The 21,160-nt window shown below is 31.9% G+C and overlaps 1 long non-coding RNA gene across 2 annotated transcripts in view; it reads right to left on the reverse strand.

The window, feature by feature from the left end:
- The window catches only part of LOC147816692 (uncharacterized), a 110,343-nt gene that overhangs the window by 72,219 nt on the left and 16,964 nt on the right, over nucleotides 1-21,160 (reverse strand). For both annotated transcript variants that reach the window (XR_015428749.1, XR_015428748.1), the window contains exon 4: nucleotides 7,980-8,031. This is a non-coding gene — a long non-coding RNA (uncharacterized LOC147816692). The remainder of the gene's footprint in view (nucleotides 1-7,979; nucleotides 8,032-21,160) is intronic.

Below are 21,160 nucleotides of genomic sequence, written 5' to 3' on the forward strand. Positions count from 1 at the left end.
TTGCACAAAACAAAAGTATTGAATTACAAATTAAAATAAGAAGTAGATTTTTAAAAATATTTAATTGTTATTAATAATATTTTTAAAAATATTAAATAAATCATAAAAATTCGGGCTACACTAACTTTAATGTGCACCTATGCATTAAACAATTTATGTGCAACAGATATCTAATTGCTAAGATATAAAACTTTAAAAAGGTTAGTATTAAAACTTACATAGTAGCACACAAAATGTTCAATGAGAAAATTGAGGTTTGTCTGCTGCAACCACCAGAGAATAGATATTTACATCTAAAATTTACAAATGTGTGTGTAAATATTTTCGTCCTAAATCAGTGGTTTCAAAAAGTTAAATCGGAGAATTTCTTCACGAAAATTTCTGATACACGCATGCTAAATTATATTCACAAAATACGAAAAAATAAATAAATAAGTAAATAAAAAAGAGCAACATACACAATTATTTTTGTATTTGAATAAATATTTTCTTGGATGCAAAACCTGAGAAATAAATTTTTTTTGCTCCATTGGTATGTTAAATTTCACAGAAGCAAAGAAATTAGGTTCTTATTAACGAGAAAAGTATTTTAAACCCATATAGATTTCTTACGAAAATTGTCCGTAAAAAATGACAACTAATATATTTTAGTTTGAGGGCCATAAAAAAAGGCTTTGTGGGCCTGATGCGGCCCCCGGGCCGCCAGTTGGAAACCCCTGGTCTAGAGTGCGCAGGATCACGTTGTGTGTAAATGAAACTGAGAAGCTGAAAAGTTTTGGAAAAGGAATGGTCTACGAGGAGAAAATTTGAGCTTCCCCTTAGGAAAATTTGCCATAGGGAAGCCTATGGTAATCTATGGCAATCTATGGCTACCATAGAAATTTGTATGGCAAGATGCCATACGCCATAGAGACCATAGAGACCTCTATGGTTACCATAGAGATTCGTATGGCAAAACCCCAAAAGCCTATGGCTACCATAAAGATTTGTATGGCAGTATACCATGGACCAATGGTAACCATAAGGATTTGTATGGCACGTCACCATTGGTCTATGGCAACCACAGAAATTCGTATGGCAGTATACCATAGAGAAAAGCTGATCTAGATCTCCACCAACGAAACAACAACTTCTATGGAGTCTTCAAAAACATCTTCTAAAAGAAATAAATATCCATTATTTCACCCCGAAGTTAATTAAATTCAACATGTAATCCCGCAACGCATTCCTGGTGAGTCTTTTCCGGCTTCCGGGTGGCCAATTTTGCTATTTTTGAGTGTTTGAAATCCGATGTTCCATTCTTTTAGGCTTAGAGTATCAGACCGCCATGTTAACGTGTCATCCACTTCAAGTGGAATCTTTCGCTAACTTTGGCGACTTATTTTAATATTTTTTCAATCTCATTCTTGGTCAAAAACATTTTATTGCAAACGTCTATGCGTTTGCAATAAATGCGTTTGCAATTCTGCTGATGCGTTTGCAATTCTTCTGAATTTATTAAGTTTTTAATTTCCGGCAGTCTGGTACTTTTATTATCTGTATCTTTTTAAAATATGTCGCGATTGGGTATAGGTTTTCGCTATGTTAAATTTTGCCATTTGTTGACTTTGTACACTTTAATTAATATCTTGCTGTTTATATTTTTATCTAAATTTTTCATATTTCTTTCCCCCAACTGTTTCTGATTAAACGACGTCTTTCTTTTTATTTTATCACCCTCCCTCTGATTTTATATAAATTTTTAAAGTCACATCACTTTTCCATTATTAATGGTGTTCTATTCCCCATAGCAATTTATAAACTATCTTCATGATGAAAAACGCGGTTAAGTGCTTATGATCAAGCCAGATCATCATTTCTTTAATAATTAAAATTTTTTAATTCTTTTAACTTGTTCGGTGATAATTTCATTTTATTGCTGTCATATATCAATATCAAAGTCAGTGTTTACATTCTTATTAGTTTTTGATTTTAATTCCACTTAGGTTCTTGCAATGCTTTTTTACATTATCTTACATACGTTAGGGCTTTATATTTTTATTTTGGGTTCAATTTTTGCTTGCCATTAAATTGTTTTTATCATGTATCTGTGTTTTACTATCTTACAACTAATATTTCTTAACTATCCACATACATTTGTACAATGTTCTGTTACATATTTATACATAGCTTAGGGTCATCACTTAACTAGATTTGCTGGATTACTGGTTGAAAATTATTTTGCTACAATATTATCAACGGGACAGTCCCAGGCCATATCATCTGCTGCTGTTACCAAAAATGCTTTTAACAATTTAATCTTTCCTTAAGTTTACAACTTTTTCGTCATAGCGATGTCCTATACTCAATTAATTTTTATTTACTATCCCTGACCAAGTGTCAATTTGTCAATAGCAATTATTAATTTTACCAATTTTAATCATGTCTTAAACATGTTTTGTATTTACCAATGTTTCTATATTGCGTTCTCTTTTCTAACTGTGCTTAACACAACTCAACATAAATTTTCTGAGTTTTATATCCCTCACTAGTAGGGGATCAACTAATTTAGCCTGTTTTCTATTCTTAGCCTTTCATAGTCTAATACCATCTTTTTTATAGATAAAATTTTGTTCACATGCCACCACTGGTAGCACCGTTACATATTCGGCTTTTGTCCCGTTTGGTCTATTTTAAACTAATTTCGCTTCGACCACCGGCCCCACTCTTTATCTTTTGAGTTTTCATAGTATTTTATTGTTTTAGTAGTCTGTTTAATTTTTAGCTTAGTATCACATATCAAAATTTAAAAAAACCTCATACTCGCTCCGACCATCGGACCATTATTTAAATTTGCTTTCTTTTAGGTTCCTATAATATCTGACGCTTATCTAACTAATTATGATACCAATCAACCAAATTAACGTTTTTTATACTCGCTCCGACCTCCAGACTCAATTTCTATTTTCTTGTTTTTTACGGTTTTAACAAATATTGGTTGCCTGTACTCAATATATTTTGTTCCTAATCAACATAACCAATACTTTCCCCACTCGCTCCGACGGCCGGACCCATTTTCTAACGGTTAGTACTAACCATTTAAAATTTATTTGAATAAGAACAGCATTCAGAAAGGATGCTGCATGTGAAACAGGAGAAGTTTATCAAAGAAATGTTTTTAAAAAAAAGCTTTCTGGATATATATTTATTCTACAATTATTAAGTTTTGCATTTTTAATATCCATTGCGAAAGATTCTTGTAAGTAACTATTTTTTGATGTATGATAAAATATCAACGAGAAATGTTGCCATAGCTGTATGGCAAAGGTGTACTATGCCTATGCCTATGGAAGAATAGTGCCTATGGAAAAATATTTCGTCATAAGCTGTAGCACATCTTAGTTTTATGGCAGAAATTTGCCATATAAAAAATTTGCCATAGGATATTCCTATGGGGTTTTGCCTACGGTAAAATTTTGCCACACACTTTTGCCATATACGTATGGCAAAATTTTGCCATACATGTATGGCAAAAGTGTATGGCAAAATTTCGCCTTAGGCAAAACCCCATAGGAAAATCCTATGGCATTTCTTATGGCAAACCTATGGCAAATTTTCCTAAGGGCAAAGTGTCATATTTTTTTAAAAAAAACTAAAAGCTATTTTGGCTCTAATTTTTATTCTGGTGGAAGTTATTTTTTTTTTGAAGCAATTTTATACAACGGGCTAACGTTTTAGGGCATAACTCAAACTTGTGGTGCCGTGGACAAAAATTCTGTAAGATTTTTTTAGGCATACAATTTTTCGGCGCATGGCCCAAATTAAAATTTTGGAGAAACGGTTTGATGGGTTAACGATATCTTATACTAAGCTTAACATTTTGAGGAGTAATTCATTCGTGATTTCTGGGTCAGAAATGAGCTAAAACTAATTTTGGATATAAAACTTTTTAGCGGTCAGGCAAATAGTATTTATTAATGAGATAACGTGCTTTTACGATTTACTATAAAATGGACTGACCTTTAGAGGCAAAATCCAAACTTGTGGTTCCTAGGTCAAAAATTAGCTTAGCCCCTTCCCTCTCTTTCCCGTCAAAATCAAGGGATCAGCTTTCGTCTCCCACTTCTCGTGCCCGTGATACTTACGGGTTATACTATACTTATTTATTTTTTGTAGTTTTTCAGGCAGAAGGGATAAAAAAAAGATAAGCAAAAATAAATAAAGTTTTTAGTATTTTTTGCATCGCCAGTAAAAAAACATAAAATTCTGTTGTTGTTGTTTCTAATGCTACTGGCTAATACCAACAAGCCGGCGTGGTGAAACTAAGCGAATTTTAGGCAGAGGTGCGTTTCTTGTGCTTCAGTGACGCCATTTATGGCCAAACATACGAATTCAATCACACGCACACATCACACCCCAATTACAGAGTGGACGCATTTATTCATCCACAGGTCGTAGATTTGACCTGAACCAGAGAACGATCAATCTCCAATTCAGCACTTCCAGAGGTATGATTTGTTTTGGGAACATAGAAGACTTTGTGACCCGACAGATTTACCGTGCGATAGTCACCATTTACTACACGGGGAGTCTTCTGCTTGCGGTGCTCGAACTCATGACCACTTGGACATTTGCCCAACGTCCTAACAACCAGGATATCCTGGCCCTCCTTAAAATTCTAAATGTTAAATATTTTCAATTCCTACTTACCATTTAGAATCAAACTTTCACGTGAAAGAATTTCAAAAAAGTTCTTATGTATGTATACGTATTAACCAGTTTACTTACAGCGCAAAATGACAAAACAAAATTTTAATTTTTGAATAAAAAATATTAATTCTCAAACCAAATTTTCTTCTGTGTTTGCAATATATCACAAATGTAACACAGTTTAGTCAAAAACAGGAATAGATAGAATTAAATAGGATTAGATAGATAAAATTAAATGGGCATAAAATAATGAAATATATTTATTGCTGAAGAAGTATATTTAATGCTAATTAAACATCAAATTATTTTATACACTGCATTGAGTACTTTATCAAAATTATGTATGATGTGAATAATGAAAATTTATAATCTAAAAGTTACATTATCTAACTTTAAGCTCAGAAGAAAATATTGTTTCTTAATTTATTTACTTATTCCTTTGATGTACTCGCCACAGTTTTAACCAGTTTCTCATCAATATTTTTACTTCCGCAAGGTTGGCGAGAAAAAGTTTTATTTTATTTTACAACCGTCGTTGAACAGCCGACCCAATTTTGGGTTTACGACAACTAATGTTCAACTCCGTAGCCCTGTAATTTCGAACCTACTCCAGAAGACAAAGGAGCTCCTGGATCAAGTAGTGGGAGAAATTTGCACTTTTCGACGGAACTAATCCACATTTACGTTTCATGGAGAGGAAGACCACGAGAACCTTCTACTGTTAGCCTGACTACAAGGGGACTCTAACTCATGATCGATCAGCCCCGTGGTCGGTGCAAGCCGGATGCAGAGTTCGTATTACCCAGCCCTGGCTGTGATTCTAACGCGGTTCACCTCATTGGAAGGCGAACACTCTGAACCATCGCGGCGCATGAGTAAAGGTTTTGAAGAAAAGGTAACCCTGTGATAAACATCCTCAGTCTAAGGCTGATTACAGAAGAGACGGTAGCTGAGGTTTTCTTTAAAAGCTGTATTGCTCGCTTTGGTAGGTAGGTACTTTATTTACCTCTCACTAGAGCTACACAACGAGCTATTGGCGACGATCTGGAAAACTTCTCTGAGGGTGATCCGAAGACATTCCATCACAAATTGGATGGCTCTCCTGCTTTGGCAGCCCGACGACCTGCTCTCGAACTAGAGCACTTAAGGGTAGAACAGTTTAACGAGGACCGATACCGCACACCCTCGGTCCCTACGCAGGCAGGTCAAATGGGTCACCCACCCGCTTACTGAACGCAGCGAGTGATGCTTGAGTTCGGTGTTGTACTGGTATCTTTACGATCTGCGGGACTGCCCGGTTTAGGTGACCTTCAGTGATAACGATCGACCAGGGTCACCAGTTCGAGAGTAGACTCTTCAAAACTCTAGTATATCTCGTGGACATGAAAAGAGTTGTTCCATCCTCAAAGTAATGGAATGATAAAACAATGGCACCGACCCTCGACAGCTGCTCTCAAGGCCTACAATAAAGACTGTGGGGAGAGTAGAAATCGACAATGCCAACCCATATTTATCAAAAGGTATCTCAAGATTGGATCTATTGAATTGATGTTCGATAATCGCAATGATAGTTAAGCCATACTACTCCGCCACCAGACTTTTATCAGGGATACAATTCATTGAATGGATACTACTAGGACAGTGTTAAGTTTACCGGATTTTGAGCATTTGTGGTGAGAGTTGTATTAAGTTCATGGTAGTGTATGTGGTCTCTCCTGTGTTGCTATTAACAGTCTAGAGCAGGGATTTCCAACTTACATGAAAACCGGGGGCCACAATTAAAAGCAAAAATCAATTGGCGGGCCGCAACATAATTTTATGCAGGACTCTTTTATGTTTGAAGGAAGATTAAATATTACTGTCAGATTTTTACCAAGTTGTACAAAACAAAAGTATTGAATTACAAATTAAAATGAGAAGTAGATTTTTAAAAATATTTAATTGTTATTAATAATATTTTTTAAAATATTAAATAAATAATAAAAATTCGGGCTACAATAACTTTAATGTGCACCTATGTATTAAACAATTTATGTGCAACAGGTATCTAATTGTTAAGATATAAAACTTAAAAAAGGTTAGTATTAAAACTTACATAGTAGCACACAAAATATTCAATGAGAAAATTGAGGTTTGTCTGCTGCAACCACCAGAGAATAGATATTTACATTTAAAAATGTGCGTGTAAATATTTTCGTCCTAAATCAGTGGTTTCAAAAAGTTAAATCGGAGAATTTCTTCAAGAAAATTTCTGATACACGCATGCTAAATTATATTCACAAAATACAAAAAAAAAAAAAAGAAATTAAATAAAAAAGAGCAACATACACAATTATTGAATAAATATTTATATTGCATTTGAATAAATATTTTCTTGGATGCAAAACCTGAGAAATAAATTTTTTTGCACCGTTGGTATGTTAAATTTCACAGAAACGAAGAAATAAGTTTTTTATTAACAAGAAAAGTATTTTAAACCCACATAGATTTCTTACGAAAATTGTCCGTAAAAAATGACAACTAATATATTTTAGTTCGAGGGCCACGAAAAAAGGCCCCGCAGGCCGGATGCGGCCCAGTTGGAAACCCCTGGTCTAGAGCGTGTAGGATCACGTTGTGTGTGTAAATGAAACTGAGAAGCAACAGCGCGAGGAGGACGATGACTCAGTCATAAATAGAAAGTCAACTTTTTAATGCGTACCATACTTAAAGGTATGCTTCTTCATAGCACGTCAGCAGGTCACAAATATGGGAAATGCAGAAATCGACAATGTCAGCTTTCATCTATCAAAAGTACCTCAAGATTCAATCGAGTTAATATGTCTTACAGTGAATTGATGCTTAATAAACGTAGTTATAGTTATGCCACAAGACCATTGGTCAGCCTTCTTACCGGCTATTCTCTTGGGCTTTCGAGCTGTATATATGGAAGATTTACCTCCATTTCAAATCAGACGATATGATCGTTCAAAAAAAGTACGTTTTTGTGTCTGATCTCGTAACTTAAAATGGATGAATTATTGTTTGAACAAATTAGCATGTTTGAAATGACCCCCTTGAATCATTCATATTGAGACCAAGAGAGTGAAGATCCAATCATCAGATCAAAAATTATTCAGAGTGGTCCATTTATTATTTTTTTGTACACTGTAAATCCGAATTCTTGTTAATAGCTGCAGTAGTTATCCATTTGTGTTGTAGTTTAAAAAAAAAATATTGAAAAATTTTAATTTTTGGTCAAAACACGTAAAGGTATCAAAATAAATAAAACATGAAAATTATATTCTTACCTATATTTTGTTGCTCTACGTTATTCAGCTCAATCGACATCATAACTCTTTCCTATAACAAAAATAGGTGCTATAGTAGAACCATACTTCAAAAAAAGCAGTCTATATCGCACACTAAAAAATGCATGGTGTGTCACAATTCCATTTATAATTTAAAAGTTGCATTCTTATGTGCTTTTATAATCTTAAACAAAAAAATATTTAGTTTCTTAATTTATTCCTTTGCAGTGCTCGCCACTCTCATCAGTATTTTTACTCCCGCCAGCTTGGCGAATAAAGGTTTTTTTTAAATTAATTTTATTTTATAACCATCGTTGAACAGCCCACCCAATTTTATGGGTTTACGACAACTAATGTTCAACTCCGTAGCCTTGTCATTTTGAACCAAATTCAGAAGACAAGGAAACTCCTGGATCAAGTATAGGAAGAAATTTGCTTTCGCGGAGGACTTTCTGATGGAATTAATCCGCATTTACGTTACATGGAGAAGGAAACCACGAGAACCTCCCACGGTTAGTCTGACGGCAAGGGGACTCTAACCCGATCTGTCAGCACTGTGGTCGGTACAATACAAACCGGATAAGTAATTCGTATCGACTGGGATTCGAACCCGGTTCGCCGAATTGGAAGGCGAACGCTCTATTCCCTGAATCATCGCGGCGACTCAGGGAATAACTTTTGAGGGAAAGGCAACTCTGTGTTAAACATCCTCCGTCAGGTGAAGAACTAGCACTTATTGTTTGACTATAGAAAGAACTCCCCTCGGCACGAAGTTTACAGCAGTCTGCTACTTTGGTAACAAGAAATAGTGCACCTGGAATAAAGGAGCTCCTTTTCTCCCTGGTTCTCTTTCTCTCTCATTTACCCGAGTCACCCAACACCCATACTTGAAATAGTTAAACGTTCGTTCCAACATTTGATTTCTTAGGAACTATGGTAGAAACTATGATGAACAAACCATCAAAACAAGTTGCTATTCTTGTGTTGGACCATCATAGATCGATCAGAATTTCTACAATGGGGTTATTGTTACTTATGTTGGTTACCAACAAAAAATATAATGGAATTATTGATGGTTATTGATGATGGAATTATCGTTGGTTACCATCATGATTATGTTGGTCCATCAAGGGAAAAGTATCAAAAATTTTGACTTGGGTAATCTTTTTGGGTAAAAAGTTTTGTTTGGTTAGAGTAGGCCATGGCTCGCCAAACTTTTTTGATCATGGAATTTGCATTTATATGCATTTATTTGCATTTATATAATTTTCCGAAATCACCATCGACCCCCATAAAAGTGATTTTCTGTTAATTAAAATAAAACTCTATTAGATACGGTGTTTGTACATTTATTTTATGAATTTAAACATTTATTAAAGTAATAGTACATTGTGTAACAATAGTTTTATGAGAAAATAAGTAAAGTTACTACAGATTTATTGCTCCTTAATCAATGAGATGGGTGTGCCTAGTGTTTTTTTGCAAGGTTCGCTATAGTGGGTTCAAAATTGGTCAATTTTAATCTTAAATTCCCTCAAAACTCCACATATATTTCTGTACTTAGTTAAGATTGAATTTGCGTAACTGAAACCGGCTTCAACCTTATAGGAACTTGTAAATTCTAGCATAAATGGCTGAGCTATTTCGTAAAGTTTTACATATTTTTGCATTATATTTATATTTGTTCAAAACTTGCTTATTGTTAAATTTTAAAAAAGCGTCTTTGCTTCAAGATCCGATAATTATTCATCAAGCTGCTCTTGTAGAATGATTTTCACGTTTTCAATTTGAGCAGAAAATGGCACAATAATCCATTCAGGGATGTCAATGTTTTCCAAATCAACAAAGCGCAGTTTAAATTCGTCGCTCAATTTTTGGAGATGACCTGTATATATGTAAAAGTTTTAATAATGACACTGCAAATATTCAACACAGTTTGCAAAGATAACTGAAACTGCGTATGATATTTGCGTTTGTAACGTCAATGCTCGTCACACGTGGCATTTGGACAAGCGCACATTGACTTATAAACCAAAAGTGCAGAGTTCGTGTCACTGGTACGTAAATACTTGTTTCACCCGAATAAATATACGTTTATTAATTTATGTTCTATAAAGAAACTGATATTAAGTCAATTATAAAAAATTCGCAAATTTTACATACTCAATTAGGTATGTGTGATTCGCGTATTAAGAACTGTTTTTTCTTCGACCCCCAATCGATCTTTCCGATTCGGATCGACCCCCCGGCTCAGATCGATCCCCTCTTTTGTTACATAGACCCCTAGGGGTCTATATAGACCACTTTGGCGACCTCTGGAATAGGCTAATATTTTCTCGTAGTGAACTAACACTAGGAGGTAAGACTTAGTTTTGTGGTAGCCAATTTCACAATTAAGCCCTAATTTTTTCAAGACGAATCTTGTTTCGGATCATTGGCTAACGAAAACGTTTGGATGATTACTAACCATTTTCTATAAAGAGCTTAAACTAAGAGGAAAAAATCCCCTTGTACCCCTAGCCATCAGGCTAACCGTGGGTGGTTTTCCTCTCTATGTAACGCAAATGCGGTTCAGTTCCATTTAAAAGCCCTCCACAAAGGCAAAATTTTCCCCAAAAACTTGACCCAGTAGTTCTCTTGTCTTCTGGATTGGGTTCAAAACTACAAGGCTAAGAAGTTGAACATTGGTAGTCGTGATGGATAGCCCAACAAATTGGCTCGGCTGTTCAACGCCGGTTATAAAATAAAATTAAAAAAATTAGTTTACCTAGCAAAGAAGTGTTTTCGATAAAAAAAAACAAATAGCAGGTTTTCTATTTTTTTAAAAAAATACTTTTTAGCGGGATGGGTAATGAAAAGCTTTTGTGCGCAAGCATAGGCTTCCTATATCCTCATGTAAAGCTAACTCGGTATTGTAAAATCTGAAATATATTTTGCTCTAAAAATCTTAAATTTTTAATAAGTAAACAAAAAAATTTTAATAAGAAATTTAAGAGGCAAATTTTTTTTTCTTCTTGCTACTGAATTTAGTTGAACTCTGATAATTAAAATATAATTAAGTTTTGAAATCATTTACAATCAGCGAAAAAAATTGCGTTTCATAGAAGCTTTTTTTTCTAACACAATTTTTTTTTTTAAAAATTGTACCAATAATTTTCCGTGTACAAATTTTAACGTTAAAAAACTTTGTAGACTAACTGCCACTACAATTTTTCAATTCCTATTCTCAAGTATATAAAACATGTTAACTCGATTCTATCCTGAGGTTCGTTTCGATAGATAACTCTGAAACTTTCGTTAACATACTACTCGCATTGGACGCCTTCGGACATGAACTGAACACGCCTATCTTGATAGTCGCATTCACTTTGATTTGAATACGTCTAGTTTGATGGATGGAACACAGTGAACAGTTGTGATTGCAACGTTATCCTTCTCGTGCTTTTGCTGCTTGGTGTAGATTGCGCACAACGGGGAGCTGCAAACACTGATAATAGCAGCAGATGAGTGATCACGCACACAACTGTGATCTTAACACAGCTCTTTAAATCACAGATCAAAATCTGGCGATCTTAATACAGCACTCCCGGCCTCTCTTAAAAACAGCAATAAATCGTACACTGATATCTATTCATAGAATTCCATCCCAAATAAAATTCTGGCGGGAGAGTAATGTAGCGTAGCTACCACTACATTTATTCAATACCAATTAACTAGTATATAGCAGTGTTTCTCAACCTTTTTATCATCACGGTCCTGTCAACGTTTGATAATTTTACTACGGCCCACGGAAGAAGGGAGCAGCTAATCCAGATATGTCAAATTAGAATGTTTAATTAGTTTTAGTTCATAAAACAGATAGCTCTCAGCATTATAATCTTCGGAAACTTTTTTTTCCTCTCAAAAAGATAAATGATAAAAACAAAATTGTTTCATTATCAGCATTTATATAAAATAAATGAAGCAGTCTTACGCACCGTAATGTATTAATGAATATAGGTATTTATGATTAGAACTGCAGTATTACATTCTGAAAATAAAAGTTTAAATTATTTTCATAAGATCAGCTAAAAGAATCTTAACTTTCTATTTTATTTCATTTATCTCTAATCTTGTCAAACGTATTAACTCATTCCTGCCCTAGCGTCTTCTTAAAAGACAGTAAAAAAGTGAAAAAAAAATCATTATTCGAATTTATTTTTCTAATCATGAAAGTTGTAGCATTTGTTTTCACGTAAATCTGAAAGATACAAATAAATTTATTACCACTTTTTTAAATTCGGTATTTTCCATACGTTAGTTTCTTTTTGTGGGCAAACTCAAAAAAGGAAAGGCAAAGTTAAAAGGAAAATGGGACAAAGTTAGAAGGAAACCATTCAGGCATGCTTAGTTTTTATACAGCTTTTATATTGCACAAAAAATTGCAATTGTGATTTCAGAAGTCAAAATATTAAATTTAGAAGTTGTGACAATGTTATTTATAAGAATCTCTTCGTTTAGAGCCTGTCCAACATTGAGCCTCAACACCTTTCGAGTTTACGAACGCTTTATTTCTTTTAGTGTGCCTTTTCTTAAGTCAGATAAGCACTTTTCAGATTTAAAAAATAATCTGAATGCTTTTAAAACCAACCTGTTTTCGAAATAATCCATTTGATATATTTTAAGAGCCTGAAAAAGAGTGTGTTTTCAAAGTTTTCATTTATAATTAAATAATAATTTTAGTTCATATTTTTATTCTTATTTTCCCCTTCATATTTTATCGCTTAGCTTGAAAAAAATTTATAAATAAATAAATATGAGTCTCATTTGATTTGTCAGAATGAAGGTAAAACCTTTCCTGTTTCTCACCGAGAAGACTGTGTACATACCTTCGTATATAGTAAAACAGAAAAGTACATACCTTTATTATCTGGTAAATATACCTTTATTATCAGGTAAAAATACCTTTATTATACGGTATATACCTTTATATATGGATAAATACTATTAATATTGAATTTATACTAAGAGGATGTTTTCTTCAGTAAGCATGAAATTTAGCTTTTTAAAAAAAAGAAAGACAATGACCTAATTTCTATTGAATTAGAACTACACTCGAACTTCTATTTAACGAACTTCCATTACGAATTTCTGTATTTTGCGAATTTTTTCGAGGAACCAAGAACATTTTGGAAATTTCTTCGAAAAATAACTTCCAAACAGCGAAGTGAATTTTCTGTTTAACGAACTTTTCTTCGAGATCCACTTTCCCAATTTACCAAAATATTTCAGAACATTTTAAACTTGTTAACGCATTTTATAGGGGAAATTACCTTGAATTGATTTTTGAATCCGCTTAACTTTTAGAGAAAAAAATGAAATCCTTTTTTGTTTGCATTTCAAACGAAAAACGCAGATAAAATTAACTGATTTTATCAGTAGCCATTAAACTTATATGAACGCATGTGGTAATGTATGTTTAAAATTACTCTTTAATAAATGCAGCTATAGTTTTATACATAAATTTAGCTTTTTTTTTAGTTGAAAATGTATGCAGAATGATAGTATAACACTGGATTATGTTTTGCTATATTCTTGCTTTCCATGCAGATTTATTTTACGGTTAAGATTTATGAAAAAAACAGTAGATACTAGTTTACCAGATAAAAATGTATCAATTGCTTTTTTAATTATGCCTAGTGCTTATGAATTTAAAATGCGTTTTGAGTCGTTTAAGTATTTCAAAAGGTGATTTTTCTATTTAACGAATTTTCCTTATAACGAACTCATTATCGGGATTCAGCGACCTCGTTAAATAGAGGTCCGACTGCATATGTTTTATTCTAGGGAGTTTCTTACTAATTATGAGGAATAATTTTCTGACAGAATATGAGTGATTTTTTATCACTTTGAGTTCGTTAAAAAACAAATATGTTGAAATAGTATTTACAACGATATTATTTTTAAGACACATTTAATTATAAATTAAATGTGTCTTAAGCGGATATCACACAAGGGAAAAATAAGAGCAACCATAAGCGGAACCTCAACTCTTAAGGCAATTTCGCAGAGTTGTTGATAGGGTTGCTGAATTGCCAAAACATTTGTTGGTAGCGGTTATCATATTTTGTTGCATATCTTAACTTTTAAATTACATTTTATTTTTTTCATGTGATCCTATCATCTCATTCTTTTTCAATTTCTTTTTTTAAAAGGAGGAAAATGAAATCACAGACGCTGTAGAATATTGATTGATATTCGTTTAAATTTGTGCATTTTAAAAGTCTTTATTCAGCTACAAATAAATATTCTGAACACTACACTCCCATATTAGTGGAGCAGCATAGTATAAAAAGGGTTATGATTTCTTGCTCATTATATGAAAATGACATTAAGATGTAAATAAATTCCATGTTGCATCTCTAAAGGGATAAGGGGGTAAAAGGAGGATAGAATTAAATACTATCTAGTATTTTTTTATATGTTGAATCGAGTGACTAATATTCTAGAAGTTATTTATGTTTTATCTATTAACGTAAAGTTTATTTATCCATATTTACGTATCTAGCATTGCTAGCTAGGCAAGTGAGGTATCGTGTACGTTAAATCGAATAAAACCAAGCTGTCTGACTTAATACTTTAGCAATTCAAAAATTTATAAAAGTTTCCAGCGTAGAAAGAACAATTTTTTTACTTTGACTTATACCACTTTATGCAACTGACATTGCTATCTAGACAAGTGAGGCTTTTCTTCCAATTTAAATGTTTATGCTTAATCTCATAAAATAGTCCTTTGAAGCAATTGTTTAGAAGAAATGAGGATTTAATGTATGAAATATGCAATTGTGACTTACCTTTTAGTCACAAAATATTTATAACATCAGAACCATTAGATCTATCAAATCAATTCTAATTTTTTTTTTAAATTTAGCCTAAAAAATATATAATAAATAATGTCTGACTTGTCTATACAATAATGTCTCGGAATTTTATTGTCATTAACTACAAATATTATCATGAATATCACTTTCATGAAATAACAATTTTTTTTTAAAAATTGCTTTTTAAAAATACAAGATTTTCAATGTCATACTTACAATTTATTATTGTAAAATTTGAAACATTCATTATTTATGTAAGATAATTTAATTAAAATTTACACGATTTATTTTAGGACAAATTTGTTGTATGTTAGTTTACACACTAAATAAATTCAAATTTATTAGTAACTAGAAGGAAAAAAAAACAATATTTTATTAATAGCATACTTTTTATGTACCCTGTTATTTTTGCTATAGGCTCTTTAAACGTGTTTTGCATTTTAAATAATACAAGAATCAGTTTAAAAAATGAAACTTTTAATATCAATACTTAAACTTCATTCATTTACATTTTTTATTTTATTTTTCAATTTCAATCATGAAAACAATATTACTTCTCTTCCCTTCTACACTAGACAAATCTTATATGGTTTCACAAAATATCGGAAATAAAAGAAAGAAATTACTATCATGATAAAATTTTACCCACATATTATTAGAATGAGGGAGATTATAAATACCATTAATTTGAAATCAGTTAAGCCTTCAGGTATCCGTTAAAAACTAATTTTAAGTTTGATAGATATTTTGATTATAGATATTTATTTAGATAAATATTTTGATTTGAACGAAGGGAGGTATATTTGGTTTTGTAGTTTTTATGTTTGGACTGAAATTTCTTTTAAAAAATGAATTGTGTTTGTAAGTTAAGACTATTGAAAAGAAAAGTACTATATTGAAAAATTAGTAAGGTAAACTTACGTACTAACTGCCATTGTGGAAAAGTAAAGTATCAATAGATAAATGTAAAGTATAAATAAAAAGTAAAGTATCAATAGTTAACTTTGAATAATAAGATAAAACCATTATTCAAATTTGCTTCATTAGTATGATGTAATAATTATTTATTCGCTTTAAACTAATAACATTAAGAGTTATTATTATAATTTGTTCCAATCAAAATTTTCATTACTTTGGATAGAAATAATTCCTAAATTAATATAGATGAATTTTTCTGGCATTTCACATTAAAATATTCGCCAAGCAACTAGCCAAACTTTGTTGCATTATTATTTTAACATATAAAACATAAGAGATTGCATTTCTTAATTTTAACTTTTAATCTTTATTTCTGTTGATTAAAGAAACATGTGTTCCATTGCTTGAATTTTTTAAATTTTATTTGTGTATTAATTTTATTTTTCCCTAAGAATTCCTTAATTTTTCAATCGCTTATTTTAAAGCTAGTTAGAAAATTCAGAAAACATGTTTAGTAAACATTTACCTTGTCCCCCACAAAGTTACTATATTTTACGGTAATTATTGAAAAGGTTTTTTAAAAAAGGTAGTAATATACACTGGTTATCATAAATTAAGGAAAAATCACAAAAATAGCGATAACTCTTTCAAAAGTAAGCCAAACCGTGCAAAATTTGCATATGTTGTCCACTAAGAGTAGCTGAGTAAAATTGCAATATGCAAATTAGTGGCGCTGCACTCGGCTTACGTCATCTGCCTGGAGCATAAAAGTCCAAGTTTGAGAGAAAGCACACAAATTTTACTGTGATTGCGACATTGAAAATCTGAGATAGCCAATTCGTAATAATGACCTCTAGGCATCATTTGCCTGAAGAACTACGATGGAGAGCCATCGGGAGACTAGAGGCAGGGCAGAGTCAATCAGAAGTGGCCAGATGGCTAAATGTGAGTCCATCTGTGGTTCATAGACTTTGGAGGCAATTTCAAACCACAGATTCGGCATCTAGGAGGTTCAGTCAAGGACGGCCAACTGTTACGACCAGTGCCGATGACCGATATTTGACATTAAGTGCACGCAGGAATAGAACCGCTACTCCGACACATCTTAGATCCTCTCTTGCTGCAGCCACCGGAAGGTTGGTGTCAACGTCAACTGTGCGCAGAAGGCTCCACGAAGGTGGTCTGTATGCGAGACGACCAGCCATTTGCGTGCCGCTCACATCACGCCATAGGAGAGACCGTTTGCAGTGGGCCCGACAACATGTCCACTGGACGTCAGATCAATGGAGGCCTGTTCTCTTTACGGATGAGTCCAGGTTTAGTCTAGAAAGTGACAGTAGACGTTATTTGATATGGAGAGAACCTGGGACCCGTTATCATCCATCAAACATCCGTGAAAGAGATGCATACGGAAGAGGCAGTGTCTGTGTTTGGGGAGGCATATCCTTAGGAGGGCGCACATACCTCCATGTCTTTCCAAGGGGAACCGTGAATGCTCAGGTTTATCGAGACAATTTCCTTGATGCTTATGTGCGCCCATATGCCGGGGCAATTGGTGATTGCTTCCTGTTACAGGACGATAATGCAAGACCACACAGAGCTCGCATTGTTGATGATTATCTTCAACAGGAAACAATTACTCGCATGGAGTGGCCAGCTCGATCCCCGGACTTGAATCCTATCGAGCACGTTTGGGATGCTCTAGGGAGGCGTGTATCTGCCATCAATCCGCCCCCTCAGACCCTTGCCACGCTTGCAACTGCTTTACAAGAGCAATGGCTCTCACTTCCTATTGAACTGATAGACCGCATAATTGAAAGCATCACACATCGCTGTTTGTGCTGTATTGCTTCTAGAGGCAATCATATTCCATATTAAAGGTACTTTTTCTATTGCAAACCGATACTTCCAATTTGTTTATTTTATACATGTGCTAATTTCTATACTACTATTAATTTCTGATAATTTCTTTTTATGTTGTTTAATACCTTACTATGTGTTGTATATTGTGGGTAAGTTTCATAAAATTCCATGTGTAATTTCTTGAGTTATCGCGATTTTTGTGAATTTTCCTTAATTTATGATAACCAGTGTATTATATAAAAATAATTTTTAAAATAAAAGATTCCACACTTCAAACTGCTCTATATTCCACAATCCCTTTCCTCTTTATTTTCTTATCTGTTTCTACATTCATCCCCTCTTTATTTTGGTATATTTTGATTAGCATAATATTTTGTTTAATATTATTCAAAGTTAACATACATTTATCTATAGACACTTTACTTTTCTACAATGGTAGCAAGTATATAAGTTTACCTTACTAATTTTTCAATATAGTTTCATTTAGCATTTCAATAGAACGAAAAATGTTTTATAAATACAAACTTTTGTTGCATTGTTATAACGTATAAAATATAACGAAGATTGTATTTTTTATTTTTAGAATTTTAATATTTGTTTTTAATTTTGGTACCTGTTGAATGTAAAAGCATGTGTTTGATTATTTGAAAAAGCTTAATTTTTTTAATTTGTGAAATAATTATTTATTTTTTCCTACGAATTACTTTAATTTTAGAAAAGCTTATTTTAAAACAAGTTAGAAAACTCAGGAAACATGTGTGGCAAATATTTACCTACTCTCTCACAAAGTTACCCCATTTTTCAGTAATTTTTAAAAATACAAATTCCCAAAACCCCTATCTATTTTTACATTCATAACCCTCTTTTAATTGGTGTATGATGATTTGCTTAATATTTTGTTCATTATTATTCAAAGTTAACTATTCATATTTTAATTTTTATTTATACTTTACATTTATCTATTGATCCTTTACTTTTCTACAATGTAAGAATGTAAGTTTAAATTACTAATTTTTCAATATAGTTTCATTTTCAATAGTCTTCATTTATAAATACCATTTATTTTTTAAAATAAAATAAATTTCTGTCCTATCATAAAAACTATAAAACCAATAATACCAATCTTTCATTAGTGCATAGAATAATCTTAGAACTATCATCAAAATATCTATCAAACTTAAAATAAGTTTCTGAGTGATACCTGAAGGCTTAACTGATTTCAAATTAGTGCTATTTAATCTCACTTATTCTAATAATGTGTTGGTAAAATTTTATCATGATAGTAATTTCTTTTATTTCAGGTATTTTGTGGAACTCTGTAAAGTTTGTCTGGTGTAAAAGGAAAGAGATGCAATATTGTTTTTATAATTGAAGTTAAAAAAGAATAATTCAAAATTGAAAATAAATACACTTGATAGTAAATGTTTTATTTTTACACTGATTTTTGTGTTATTTAAAATGTAAAATGCGCTTAAAGCCTATAAGAAAAATAATAGGGTACATAAAAAAAATTCTCTTAATACAACATATTTTTGTCTAGTTATTAATAAATTTGAATTTATATAGTATATGTTACAATAAATTTGTCGCAAAATATATCTTGTAATTTTTTATTAAATCATCTCATACCAATAATTAATGTCTTAAATTTTGCAATAATAAGTTGAAAGTATGACATTGAATTCATGAAAACCAATCCTCTTTTATTTAAAAAATATTTCTTTTTTAAAAATTGGTCTTTTGTAAATGTGATATTTTTGATAATAATCAGAGCTAATGCAATGTAAATTAATTTTATTACAATTACGTAACAATGAAAATTTGAGTCATTTTTGTACAATCAAGTCCAGCATTATATAATATGTATTTTTTAGACAAATTAAAAAACAAAATTAGAATTGATTTGATAGATCTAATAGTTTTAATGCTTTAAATATTTCATGAGTAAAATGTAAGTCAAAAATTTTATATTTCACGCATTAAACCCTCATTTCTTCTAAAAAATTATATCAAAGGACTATTTTACTGGATTAAGAGTAAAAAATTAAATTTGAAGTAATGTCTCACTTGTCTAGATAGCAGTGTTCGTTGCATAAAGTGGTGTAAGTCAAAGTAGAAAAATTGTACTTTCTACACATAAAACCTTAATAAATTTTCAAACTTCTAAACTATTAAATCAATCAGCTTGGTTTCATTCTAATTCGATTTAGCGTAATGATATGCATAGGTAACGATATCTTATTTGCCTAATTAGCTATGTTAGATACGTACATAGGTATAAATAAAAAACTGTACTTTTATACATAAAACATAAATAACTTCGATAATATTAGTCTCTTCGTTCAACGTAAAAAAATCGTAAAAATACTAGATAGTATTTCAGTCTAATTCTATTTTTATCCCCTTAGCCTTTTAGAAATGCAACATGAAATACATTGTTAATATCAATTCCATATTATGAGCTAGAAATTATAATTCTTTTCATACTATGGGGCTCCACTAACGTGGAAGTGAAATTTTCAAAATCTTTATTTGCAGCTGAATAAAGATTTTTAAAATGCAAAAAATTAAACGGATATCAATTCAGCGTCTTTTCAAGCCTCTTATTCAAGCTCTTAAAATACATTAAGCGTATTATTTTAAAAACAGGTTGGTCTTTGAAAGCATTGGGTTTATTTCTTAAATCTTAACAGTGCTTACCCCACATACGGAAAGACACATTAAAAAAATAAAGCGTTCGCAAACGCGAAAGATGTTAAGGCTCTATGTTGGGCAGGCTCTCAAACGAAGAGATTTTAATAAATAAAATTGTCACTACTTCTAAATTTAATATTTTTACTACTTAAATCGCAATTACCATCTTTTAATTCATGTAATTTTGAAGCTGTTTACAAACCAAGCATGCCTGAATGTTTTTAATTTTATCTGTTTTTGAGAGATTAATTGGCTGTTGCGAAAGTTTCCATGTTTTCCGAAAGCTATCCAAATTGTTCAGTTGTAGCAAAATACTTATTATAAAAGATGTTTCTTGCTTTTTGAAATTTATCACCAGATGTTCTAGATCACCACAATAGTTGAGGAAGTCTTTTCATATAAAAAGAAATCTGATAAGTACGCCAAGAAATTTATGTAAATTTAGGTCGTTACAAATTTAGAAATATTTCCACGTACTTTGATTAATAAATTACTACACTCATTTTTGACCGACCTTTTGGAACACTGTGTTCCTCATTTTGAGCATTCTGCACGTTAAATCAACGCGTGAAAACTACAGAATTTAAAAAAGTTATAGTAAATTTATTTGTACCGTTCATTTTAACGTTAAAATAAATGTTACAACTTTCATGATTACAAAGCCAAACATAAATATTTACATTATTAATACAGGGTGAATAGCCACATTTTTCCAACAAAAAATAAGCACTTTTAAAGAACTCAAAAGATATTTTTAAGCACCTTATAAAAAATATCTAATTATTAGGATAGGTGCACTAATAATTTTTCTCCTTCATATTGCTGAAAGTTTTTTATATTTATGTC

This window comes from Parasteatoda tepidariorum, chromosome 1 (assembly GCF_982258835.1).
Source record: "Parasteatoda tepidariorum strain Cologne lab strain chromosome 1, Ptep-v5.0, whole genome shotgun sequence".
Lineage (NCBI taxonomy): Eukaryota > Metazoa > Arthropoda > Arachnida > Araneae > Theridiidae > Parasteatoda > Parasteatoda tepidariorum.